At 50.9% G+C, this 12642-nt stretch overlaps 1 long non-coding RNA gene across 1 annotated transcript; it reads left to right on the top strand.

Annotated features, from left to right (window-relative positions):
* Positions 1 to 7602: 7602 nt before the first annotated feature.
* On the top strand, positions 7603 to 11953 carry LOC121517828. The gene is made up of 3 exons (XR_005992580.1): positions 7603 to 9378; positions 9644 to 9793; positions 10092 to 11953. It is a non-coding gene; the product is annotated as an uncharacterized LOC121517828 (long non-coding RNA).
* The last annotated feature ends 689 nt before the right edge of the window (positions 11954 to 12642 follow it).

Here is a 12642-nt window from a genome sequence, read left to right as displayed (position 1 = left end):
ACTGGACTCGGGGCTCTCCTACACCACAAAAAAAAAACGTTTTCATCCATTCTGCGGGTCCTCCTCCACCATAAAATGGATTCCTCCCGTCTCTGGTTCCTCCTCCACCCAAAAAGGGTTCCTCCAGTCTCCGGGTCCTCCTCCACCCAAAAACAGTTCCTCCAGCATCCAGATCCTCCTTCACTCAAAACAAAAGGTTCTTCCCGCCGCACAGTCCTCCTCCAGGTGGTCCTCTGGCCTCTGGGTCCTCCTCCACCCTAAAAGGGTTCCTCCGGCCTCCTGGTCTTCCTCCACCCTGAAGAATGTTCCTCCGACTGTCGGGTCCTCCTCCACCCTAAAAGGGTTCCTCTGGCCTCCGGGTCCTCCTCTACCCAAAAAGGGTTCCTCCAGCCACTGGGTCTTCCTCTACCCTTAAAGATTTCCTCTGGCCTCCCGGTCCTCCTCCATTTAAAAATAATTCCTCTGGCCTCGGGGCTACTCCACCCAAAAAGGCTTCCTCTGACCTCTGGGTCCTCCTCCACCCAAAAAGGGTTCCTCTGGTCTCCAGGTCCTCCTCAATTTAAAAAACAGTTCTTCCGGCCTTCGGGTCCTCCTCCACCCTAAAACGGTTCCTCCGACCTCGGTCCTTTCAACTCAAAAAGGGTTCCTCCGGGCCTTCAGGTCCTCCTCCACCCAAAAAGGGTTCTTAAGGCCTCCAGGTCCTCCTCAACTGAAAAAGGGTTCCTCCCGCGTCTTGGTCCTCCTCAACCCTAAAAAGGGTTTTCTTCGGCCTCCGGGTCATACTCCACCCGAAAGAGTGTTCCTCTGGACTCTGGGCTCTCCTACACCACAAAAAACCATTTTCATCCATTCTGCGGGTCCTTCTCCACCGTAAAATGGATTCCTCCCGTCTCTGGTTCCTCCTCCACCAAAAAAAGGGTTCCTCCAGTCTCTGGGTCCTCCTCCACCCTAAAATGGGTTCCTCCCGTCTCTGGTTTCTCCTCCACCGAAAAAGGGTTCCTACAGCCTCTGGGTCCTTCTCCAACCAAAAACGGTTCCTCCAGCATTCAGATCCTCCTTCTCTCCTTCACTTCTTCCGGCCTCTGGGTCGTCCTCCATCCTAAAAGGGTTCCTCCGGCCTCCGGGTCTTCCTCCACCCTAAAGAATGTTCCTCTGGCCTCTTTGTCCTCCTCCACCCGAAAGAGTGTTCCTCTGGACTCTGGGCTCTCCTACACCACAAAAAACTGTCTTCATCCATTCTGCGGGTCCTTCTCCACCGTAAAATGGATTCCTCCCGTCTCTGGTTCCTCCTCCACCAAAAAAAGGGTTCCTCCAGTCTCTGGGTCCTCCTCCACCCAAAAAGAGTTCTTCTGGCTTCCAGGTCCTCCTCCACCCTAAAATGGCTTCCTCCCGTCTCTGGTTTCTCCTCCACCGAAAAAGGGTTCCTCTGACCTCTTGGTCCTCTTCAACTCAAAAAGGGTTCCTCCAGCCTTCAGGTCCTTCTCCACCCAAACAGAGTTCCTCCGTTCTCCGTGTCCTCCTCCACCCTAAAATGGGTTCCTCCCGTCTCTGGTTTCTCCTCCACCGAAAAAGGGTTCCTACAGCCTCTGGGTCCTTCTCCAACCAAAAACGGTTCCTCCAGCATTCAGATCCTCCTTCTCTCCTTCACTTCTTCCGGCCTCTGGGTCGTCCTCCATCCTAAAAGGGTTCCTCCGGCCTCCGGGTCTTCCTCCACCCTAAAGAATGTTCCTCTGACCTTCGGGCCCTTCTCCACCCTAAAGAGGGTTCCTCCGGCCCCTTGGTCCTCCTCCACCCTATAGAGTGTTCCTTCGGCCTCCGGGTCCTTCCTCCACACTGAAAGGGTTTCTCCGACCTCCGGGTCCTCCTCCGCCCAAAAAGGGTTCCTCCGGCCTCCGGCTCCTCTCCCACTCAGAAATAGTTCCTTCAGCCTCTGGGTCCTCCTCCACCCAAAAGGGGTTCCTCCAGGTCCTCCTCCAACCAAAATGGTTTCTCCGGCCTCCGGGTTCTCCCCCACCCTAAAAGCGTTCCTCTGACCTCTTGGTCCTCTTCTCCCCATAAAGGTTTCCTCCAGCCTCCGGGGCCTCCTCAACCCAACTAGTGTTCCTCAGGGCCTCCAGGTCCTCCTCCACCGTAAAAGGGTTCCTCCAGCTTTTGGGTCCTCCTCCAGTCAAAAATAGTTTCTTCGGCCTCCGGGTCCTCCTTCAACTCAACAAGGGTTCCTCCAGCCTCCTGGTCCTCCTCCACCCTAAAGAGTGTTCCTCAGGCCTCCAGGTCCTCCTCCACCCTAAAGAGTGTTCCTCCGACCTCTTGGTCCTCTTCAACTCAAAAATGATTTCTTTCGGCCTCCGGGTCCTCCTCCACCCAAACAGGGTTCCTCTGACCTCTGGGTCCTCCTCCATCCCGAATTGTGTTCCTCCGGCCTCAGGGTTCTCCTCCACCCAGAAACAGTTTGTCTGACCGCTTTGTCCTCTTCAACTCAAAAAGGGGTTCTTCCGGCCTCTGGATTCTCTTCCACTCAAAACAAGTTCCTTTGGCCTCTGGGTCCTCCTCCACCCTAAAAGGGTTCCTCCAGGTCCACCTCTACCCAAAAAGGGTTCCTCCAGGTCCACCTCTACCCAAAAAGGATTCCTCCGGCCTCCAGGTCCTCTTCCCCTCAAAACTAGTTCCTGCGGCCTCCAGGTCCTCCTGCACCCTAAAAGGGTTCCTCTGGCCTCCAGGTCCTCCTCGACCCTACAAGGGTTCCTCCGGCTTCTGGGTCCTCCTCCACCCTAAAGAATGGTTCTCCGGCGTCCAGGTCCTCTTCCACTCAAAACTAGTTCCTTCAGCCTCCGGGTCCACCTCCACCCCAAAAGGGTCCCCGTGGCCTCCAGGTCCACCTCCACCCAAAAATGGTTCTTCCGGCCTCCCGATCCTCCTCCACCTTTAACAGGTTCCTCCAACCTCTTGGTCCTCTTCAACTCAAAAATGGTTCCTTTCGGCCTCCAGGTCCTCCTCCACCCTAAAAGGGTTCCTCCAGCCTCCTGGTCCTCCTCCACCCTAAAGAGTGTTCCTCCGGCCTCCGGGTCCTCCTCCAACCAGAAAGGGTTCCTCCGGGTCCTCCTCCACCCAAAAGGGTTCCTCTGGCCTCCCGGTTCCTCTTGCCTCCGGGTCCTTTTCGACCCAGAAAGGGTTCCTCCGGCCTCCGGGTCCTCCTCCAGCCAAAAAGGGTTCCTTCAGCCTCCGGGTCCTCCTCCACCCTAAAAGGTATCCTCCGGGTCCTCCTCCACCCTAAAGAATGTCCCTCCAGCCTCCAGGTCCTCCTCCACCTTTTAAGGGTTGCTCCGGCCTCCGGGTCCTCTTCCACCCTAAAGAGTGTTCCTCCGACCTCTTGGTCCTCTTCAACTCAAAAATGATTTCTTTCGGCCTCCGGGTCCTCCTCCACCCAAACAGGGTTCCTCTGACCTCTGGGTCCTCCTCCATCCCGAATTGTGTTCCTCCGGCCTCAGGGTTCTCCTCCACCCAGAAACAGTTTGTCTGACCGCTTTGTCCTCTTCAACTCAAAAAGGGGTTCTTCCGGCCTCTGGATTCTCTTCCACTCAAAACAAGTTCCTTTGGCCTCTGGGTCCTCCTCCACCCTAAAAGGGTTCCTCCAGGTCCACCTCTACCCAAAAAGGATTCCTCCGGCCTCCAGGTCCTCTTCCCCTCAAAACTAGTTCCTGCGGCCTCCAGGTCCTCCTGCACCCTAAAAGGGTTCCTCTGGCCTCCAGGTCCTCCTCGACCCTACAAGGGTTCCTCCGGCTTCTGGGTCCTCCTCCACCCTAAAGAATGGTTCTCCGGCGTCCAGGTCCTCTTCCACTCAAAACTAGTTCCTTCAGCCTCCGGGTCCACCTCCACCCCAAAAGGGTCCCCGTGGCCTCCAGGTCCACCTCCACCCAAAAATGGTTCTTCCGGCCTCCCGATCCTCCTCCACCTTTAACAGGTTCCTCCAACCTCTTGGTCCTCTTCAACTCAAAAATGGTTCCTTTCGGCCTCCAGGTCCTCCTCCACCCTAAAAGGGTTCCTCCAGCCTCCTGGTCCTCCTCCACCCTAAAGAGTGTTCCTCCGGCCTCTTGGTCCTCTTCAACTCAAAAATGATTTCTTTCGGCCTCCGGGTCCTCCTCCACCCAAACAGGGTTCCTCTGACCTCTGGGTCCTCCTCCATCCCGAATTGTGTTCCTCCGGCCTCAGGGTTCTCCTCCACCCAGAAACAGTTTGTCTGACCGCTTTGTCCTCTTCAACTCAAAAAGGGGTTCTTCCGGCCTCTGGATTCTCTTCCACTCAAAACAAGTTCCTTTGGCCTCTGGGTCCTCCTCCACCCTAAAAGGGTTCCTCCAGGTCCACCTCTACCCAAAAAGGATTCCTCCGGCCTCCAGGTCCTCTTCCCCTCAAAACTAGTTCCTGCGGCCTCCAGGTCCTCCTCCACCCAAAAAGGGTTCTCCAGCCTCCGGGTCCTCCTCCACCCAAAAAGGGTTCCTCCAGCCTCCGGCTCCTCTCCCACTCAGAAATAGTTCCTTCAGCCTCTGGGTCCTCCTCCACCCAAAAGGGGTTCCTCCAGGTCCTCCTCCAACCAAAATGGTTTCTCCGGCCTCCGGGTTCTCCCCCACCCTAAAAGGGTTCCTCCAGCCTCTGGGTCCTCCTCCACCCAAAAACAGTTCCTCCAGTTTCAGGGTCCTCCTCCACCCAAAAAGGGTTCTTCTGGCCTCCAGGTCCTCCTGCACCCTAAAGAGTGTTCCGTTGGCCCTGGTCCTCCTCCATCCTGAAAGGGTTTCTCTGAACTCCAGGTCCTCCTCGACCCAAAAAGGGTTCCTCTGGCCTCCGGGTCCTCCTCCACCCAAACAGGGTTCCTCCAGCTTCCGGGTCCTCCTCCACCCAAACAGGGTTCCTCCAGCCTCCGGGTCCTCCTCCACCCAAAAAGGGTTCCTCCAGCCTCCGGGTCCTCCTCCACCCAAACAGAGTTCCTCCGTTCTCCGTGTCCTCCTCCACCCTAAAATGGGTTCCTCCCGTCTCTGGTTTCTCCTCCACCGAAAAAGGGTTCCTACAGCCTCTGGGTCCTTCTCCAACCAAAAACGGTTCCTCCAGCATTCAGATCCTCCTTCTCTCCTTCACTTCTTCCGGCCTCTGGGTCGTCCTCCATCCTAAAAGGGTTCCTCCGGCCTCCGGGTCTTCCTCCACCCTAAAGAATGTTCCTCTGACCTTCGGGTCCTCCTCCACCCTAAAGAGGGTTCCTCCGGCCCCTTGGTCCTCCTCCACCCTAAAGAGTGTTCCTTCGGCCTCCGGGTCCTTCCTCCACACTGAAAGGGTTTCTCCGACCTCCGGGTCCTCCTCCGCCCAAAAAGGGTTCCTCCGGCCTCCGGCTCCTCTCCCACTCAGAAATAGTTCCTTCAGCCTCTGGGTCCTCCTCCACCCAAAAGGGGTTCCTCCAGGTCCTCCTCCAACCAAAATGGTTTCTCCGGCCTCCGGGTTCTCCCCCACCCTAAAAGCGTTCCTCTGACCTCTTGGTCCTCTTCTCCCCATAAAGGTTTCCTCCAGCCTCCGGGGCCTCCTCAACCCAACTAGTGTTCCTCAGGGCCTCCAGGTCCTCCTCCACCGTAAAAGGGTTCCTCCAGCTTTTGGGTCCTCCTCCAGTCAAAAATAGTTTCTTCGGCCTCCGGGTCCTCCTTCAACTCAACAAGGGTTCCTCCAGCCTCCTGGTCCTCCTCCACCCTAAAGAGTGTTCCTCAGGCCTCCGGGTCCTCCTCCACCCTAAAGAGTGTTCCTCCGACCTCTTGGTCCTCTTCAACTCAAAAATGATTTCTTTCGGCCTCCGGGTCCTCCTCCACCCAAACAGGGTTCCTCTGACCTCTGGGTCCTCCTCCATCCCGAATTGTGTTCCTCCGGCCTCAGGGTTCTCCTCCACCCAGAAACAGTTTGTCTGACCGCTTTGTCCTCTTCAACTCAAAAAGGGGTTCTTCCGGCCTCTGGATTCTCTTCCACTCAAAACAAGTTCCTTTGGCCTCTGGGTCCTCCTCCACCCTAAAAGGGTTCCTCCAGGTCCACCTCTACCCAAAAAGGGTTCCTCCAGGTCCACCTCTACCCAAAAAGGATTCCTCCGGCCTCCAGGTCCTCTTCCCCTCAAAACTAGTTCCTGCGGCCTCCAGGTCCTCCTGCACCCTAAAAGGGTTCCTCTGGCCTCCAGGTCCTCCTCGACCCTACAAGGGTTCCTCCGGCTTCTGGGTCCTCCTCCACCCTAAAGAATGGTTCTCCGGCGTCCAGGTCCTCTTCCACTTAAAACTAGTTCCTTCAGCCTCCGGGTCCACCTCCACCCCAAAAGGGTCCCCGTGGCCTCCAGGTCCACCTCCACCCAAAAATGGTTCTTCCGGCCTCCCGATCCTCCTCCACCTTTAACAGGTTCCTCCAACCTCTTGGTCCTCTTCAACTCAAAAATGGTTCCTTTCGGCCTCCAGGTCCTCCTCCACCCTAAAAGGGTTCCTCCAGCCTCCTGGTCCTCCTCCACCCTAAAGAGTGTTCCTCCGGCCTCCGGGTCCTCCTCCAACCAGAAAGGGTTCCTCCGGGTCCTCCTCCACCCAAAAGGGTTCCTCTGGCCTCCAGGTCCACCTCCACCCTAAAAGGGTTCCTCTTGCCTCCGGGTCCTTTTCGACCCAGAAAGGGTTCCTCCGGCCTCCGGGTCCTCCTCCAGCCAAAAAGGGTTCCTTCAGCCTCCGGGTCCTCCTCCACCCTAAAAGGTATCCTCCGGGTCCTCCTCCACCCTAAAGAATGTCCCTCCAGCCTCCAGGTCCTCCTCCACCTTTTAAGGGTTGCTCCGGCCTCCGGGTCCTCTTCCGCTCAAAACTAGTTTCTCCGGCCTCCGGGTCCTCTTCCACTCAAAACTAGTTGCTTCGGCCTCCGGGTCCTCCTCCGCCCAGAAAGGGTTCCTCTGGCCTCCAGGAGGCCAGAGGAGGCTGCCTCCAGGAGGCCAGAGGAGCCTCCAGGAGGAACCCCAAAAAGGGTTCCTCCGGCCTCCGGGTCCTTTTCCACTCAAAACTAGTTCCTCCGGCCTCCAGGTCCTCTTCCACTCAAAACTAGTTCCTCCGGCCTCCAGGTCCTCTTCCACTCAAAACTAGTTGCTTCAGCCTCCGGGTCCTCCTCTGCCCAGAAAGGGTTCCTCTGGCCTCCGGGTCCTCCTCCACCCTAAAAGGGTTCCTCCAGCCTCCTGGCCTTCATCCATTTAAAAAATAGTTCCTTCGGCCTCCGGGTCCGCCTCCACCCAGAAAGGGTTCTTCCAGGTCCTCCTCTACCAAAAGGGTTCCTCTGGCCTCCAGGTCCACCTCCACCCTAAAAGGGTTCCTCCGGGTCCTCCTCCACCCAACAAGGTTTCCTCCGGCCTCCGGGTCCTCCTCCACCCTTAAAGAGTTCCTCTGGCCTGCGGGTCCTCTTCCACTCAAAACTAGTTCCTCCGGCCTCCGGGTCCTCTTCCACTCAAAACTAGTTCCTCCGGCCTCCGGGTCCTCTTCCACTCAAAACTAGTTCCTCCGGCCTCCGGGTCCTCTTCCACTCCAAACTAGTTCCTTCGGCCTCCGGGTCCTCCTCCACCCAAAAAGGGTTCCTCCAGCCTCCGGGTCCTCCTCCACCCAAAAAGGGTTCCTCCAGCCTCCAGGTCCACCTCCACCCTAAAAGGGTTCCTCCGGGTCCTCCTCCACCCAACAAGGTTTCCTCCGGCCTCCGGGTCCTCCTCCACCCTTAAAGAGTTCCTCTGGCCTGCGGGTCCTCTTCCACTCAAAACTAGTTCCTCCGGCCTCTGGGTCCTCTTCCACTCAAAACTAGTTCCTCCGGCCTCCGGGTCCTCTTCCACTCAAAACTAGTTCCTCCGGCCTCCGGGTCCTCTTCCACTCAAAACTAGTTCCTCCGGCCTCCGGGTCCTCTTCCACTCCAAACTAGTTCCTTCGGCCTCCGGGTCCTCCTCCACCCAAAAAGGGTTCCTCCAGCCTCTGGGTCCTCCTCCACCCAAAAAGGGTTCCTCCGGGTCCTCCTCCACCCAGAACGGGCTCCTCTGGCCTTCTGGAGGCCAGAGGAGCCTCCAGGAGGAACCCCAAAAAGGGTTCCTCCGGCCTCCGGGTCCTTTTCCACTCAAAACTAGTTCGTCTGGCCTCGGGGTCCTCTTCCGCTCAAAACTAGTTTCTCCGGCCTCCGGGTCCTCTTCCACTCAAAACTAGTTGCTTCGGCCTCCAGGTCCTCCTCCGCCCAGAAAGGGTTCCTCCGGTTTCTGGGTCCTCCTCCACTCAAAAATGGTTCTTTTGGCCTTTGGGTCCTCCTCCACCCTAAAGAGGCTTTTTTGGCGGGAGGGTTCTCTGCCACCCTTCAGTGGGTTTTACTGGCCTTCTGCTACACTTGTATCCTGCAGCAGGTAGGTCACCATCAGCCGGTGAGTCAATTTTTTTCAGTTCATGAAGGCTGCCTTGTCGCTCACTTACAACAACCACAATAAATAACAAGAAAAACGACAGCAAAACTACATTCTCAAGGTGCTTTCAAGTAAACTTGGATCAACTATGGAACAACAACAAAAAACAATATTCTCAAGGTGCTTTCAAGGAAACTTGGATCAACTATGGAACAACAACAAAAAACAATATTCTCAAGGTGCTTTCAAGGAAACTTGGATCAACTATGGAACAACAACAAAAAAACAATATTCTCAAGGTGCTTTCAAGGAAACTTGGATCAACTATGGAAAAACAACAAAAAACAATATTCTCAAGGTGCTTTCAAGGAAACTTGGATCAACTATGGAAAAACAACAAAAAACAATATTCTCAAGGTGCTTTCAAGGAAACTTGGATCAACTGTGGAACAACAACAAAAAACAATATTCTCAAGGTGCTTTCAAGGAAACTTGGATCAACTATGGAACAACAACAAAAAACAATATTCTCAAGGTGCTTTCAAGGAAACTTGGATCAACTATGGAAAAACAAAATTCAAATTGCTCTCAGCAAAATATCACATCATTAGCTGGTTTTTCAGGGAACCTATAGAACAGCAACAAAAACATTTACAAGGTGCTCTGGAAGGAATTACATCCCAACACTGAGGAAGAATTTTGACAACCAGCGAGGCATCAGACTGTTTTTATGGCTCCTGCACAGTCATCCAGCAATATGAAGATAAGGAAATGATGAAGACTACAATAAGAGCCAGAAGCCATGGTATACACTGATAACCTGTCTTGTTTGTGTGTACTGTACTGGTTGTGCTTGCAGTCCTTTTTCAGGGACAAGCTGCTGCTGTTTTACATCATGGGGTCTACAAGGAGATGGTCTTTGGTTCCTCCATCCACGTGAGAAGTTGAGCCAGGCATCCTCATGCTGGGGACCATAGCCAGAGGTAAGAGGAAGTTGGGACTCGACACACTCATGTCATGTTTCCCCAAAATGATTTCTAACTTAAGCCCAACTTTGGATGGGTTGGGACCATGAGGCACAGATGCTGTTATGATGCACTTTTGAAACATCTTTGTTTTGTCCAAGCTAAGGTCAAGATTGCATCTGCAAGTCAGCCTTTGGTGACTCTGGACTTGTCGCTGGCCATAGGCTGCAGGAGGGTATGAACCCTTGCCTACAACTGAACCTATTTTTTATCCTCTTACCAGTGTTCATTCTACAAGAAGACCCTGATGCCCTCCATCTCCGATGAGATGCAGTGCCAGGATTCAGATTGGGTTGTCAACTAACCACCGGATACCTGAAGCCATTGGAGGCCAGAGCTGCTCTAACGTAGTTCCGACAACAAGTGCTTGCAGGTGAGCTTCACATTCTGTTTTTTAAGTCTTCTTTTTAGGCCTCGACTTTAACACCATATTCTAAATGTTGTGATGTTGCACTCTTGGTGGGAAACTTTTTTTGAGATTTTAGCTAAGTCTTTAGAAATCTAAGTGTTATTTTCAATTACTCTACCCCCAAAACCAGTTAAAAATGTTTTAACCTTCCCTATTAATGGTTTTAATCTTGTATGGAAGTACTGATTTTAATCATCTTTAGGAAACTATATATGGAACTCTTAAAGGGATCCATAAATCTACAATCTACATTCTTTTACAGGTCCTGCCAGTATCAGCCCTGACTCCTGAAGGACCGTGCAAACTGCAAGAGGCTCCTGGTCATCTTCTTAACCTGAGCCCAAGTCTGGAGAGGATCCCGACTTTGTGGAAGACTTCCTGCATGGTTCCGGTCCTGAAGACGTCGTACCTCAGGGAGCTGAACCACTTCAGACCCTCGCCTTTCATCTGATGAAGTCCAGGGAGGAGCTCAACCTTGGCACACCTGTTCCCTGGTGAGCTCAAGCCTGGACCCCCTGTGGCTCGCCCACCAGCCAGACATCAGGGTGGACAACACCGTTGTCTACCTGCTGCACAGGTCCCTGGTTCACCTGGAGAACCCCAGCAGTGCTGTGAGGGTCACGGTGTTTGACTTCTCCAGTGGAGAAGGTCACATCTGCACCTGCTGAGGAGACCGAGGTCCTTCGGAGCGTGCAGGACTCTTGTTACGGACGTTTTACAATAGTGTGACAGCGTCTGCTTTCCTTTATGCAGTGGTTGGCTGTGGAGGAAGGAGCACAGAAAAAGACTGAACTGGTCAGGAGGGGCAGGTCTGTCCTGGAGTGTTCCCTGGACTCTGAGGAGGATGCTGGCCAAGCTGGCATCCTTCATGGACAACCCCTCTCACCCTCTGCATAACATTGTTGGGGCCTGAGCAGCCCCTTCAGCCAAAGACTGTTACACTGTCCCTTTAAGGAGTGCCAGATCATTCAAGTCAGGGTCGGGCAACTTTGGTTACCAAGGAAGCAGGATAAATTCTGTTTTTTCTTTAACCAGAGATTTTGAGATTAATTGTGATTCATTTGATGCATAATTAGTGCATTATTATTTTAATCCAGAGTAATCTCACACTTTGGTTCAGCTTCTTCAAAGTCTCCCTACAGCCACAGTTCTGAAAAATAAGTCGATCACTGATCCTCATTTTTTTACTTCCCTTTTGAAAACTCAGACAGCTCAGTGGACAAGTCAAAAGTCATCTGCACATTACGTTATCAACATTTACCTTCACCTGAAATTTAAATAGTGATTAATGTGATTGAACATGATGTGATTAATTGCAATTAACTGCAGGGATTCTGAGTTAATCCTGATTAAAAATGTTGATCATTTGGCAGCCCGACTTACAAATTAATGAACCGTCATTTATGTTTTGACAGCTTGAATGCAAACAGAAAATCTTAATGAGTTAACATGAAATAAAACAGGATTTCAGCAGCTTCTTAAATGGCATGATCAGTTTTTATACCAAAGTGTCTTTGACTTGCATCTCCTTTCCCTCCAAACGCATCTATTAATGCTTCTTTAAAGGGTTTTACTGAAACAAATACAGTCGGTTCCCTTCATTAATGTCCTACAAAGAACAAAACATGCACTAGTAATCCTGTTTTACAAGATTACGTTAAAAAATTTCTTTTTCATATTTTTTATAAATTATTCATGCTGTTGTGCAGGTGGATTTACTTCTTGACTGATGATCTCATGTTTACAATTTGTTGACAGTAGAAATTTTCTCCTAGGTCTCTTCTATTTTAACTCGTATACAGTAGATATAAGAGCTTACATTAATGTGATTATGCTTTTATGTCTGTTTGTACAAATATGTATGTGAACACTGTCCCACAGATGTTACAGCCAGCTATCCAAAAGTCTTTGCTCCTCAACATGTTCAATTATTGATAATACTATTACAGTTTAAGATGTGTAATGAATGCCTGGATATTTTTCCCTCAATTAAATCAGTACCATTCACACTGTTTTCTTCAAATCTGGTCTTGATCCTTCCACAAGTCAACATGTGCATGTGTACAATTGTAAATAAGACTATTATATCACTTTTTGTCATATGGTATTTATTTATTGTTGGCACTTTCCCCTTTATTTTTTTTTTTTTTGTTAATTTCTTTATTAAAGAGTGCAAGTGTTACAAACATTCCTAGTTTACGTTTTTTTTTTGTTAAATATTTGCTGGTTATGTTTCCCTCTACTTTGAGCTGTTGTCATAACCAAATTTACCCAAGTGGAGGATTAATAAAGGTTTATCTTTAATAACAATGTGATGAAATGCCAATATTTTTACTGTGGCTCATAATTATATGTTAAAATGTTCAACCATCTATCCGATTTCTGTTTAACCCTAGCTCCTTTGTAATTTTAAGCATGGCTGAGTTCAGTATAATCAGAAATCAGACATGCAGATAAGTGTTGATAAAACAATCATTTTCAACATTTTTTTTTGAACTTTCACTACTTGCAACAACTTCAACCCTAAAAAAAAAAAAATAAATTAAAAAAAAAAAGAAAAAAAAGAAATTCAATGTCACACCCCTTTTATGCCAGTTATTGTACACCATGTCTGTTATTTTTTATGGTAAAAAACACAAAAACATCATATTTCCCATATTAAATGATCTAGATATTTTTTTTAAAATAAATACAGTCTGGGCCATGTCAATGATGAGTAGTAAAATTGATTTTGATGTATTGCATTTTTTTTTTTTGTAATGCCAAAATCCATATTTTAAGATGAAGAAAAATAATAACTTTGGACAAATTTG

The sequence above is a fragment of the Cheilinus undulatus genome, linkage group 11 (genome assembly GCF_018320785.1).
Source record: "Cheilinus undulatus linkage group 11, ASM1832078v1, whole genome shotgun sequence".
Lineage (NCBI taxonomy): Eukaryota > Metazoa > Chordata > Actinopteri > Labriformes > Labridae > Cheilinus > Cheilinus undulatus.
The sequence above is the reverse complement of the archived record's forward strand: the minus strand, read 5'-3'. Positions and strand labels throughout refer to the sequence as shown.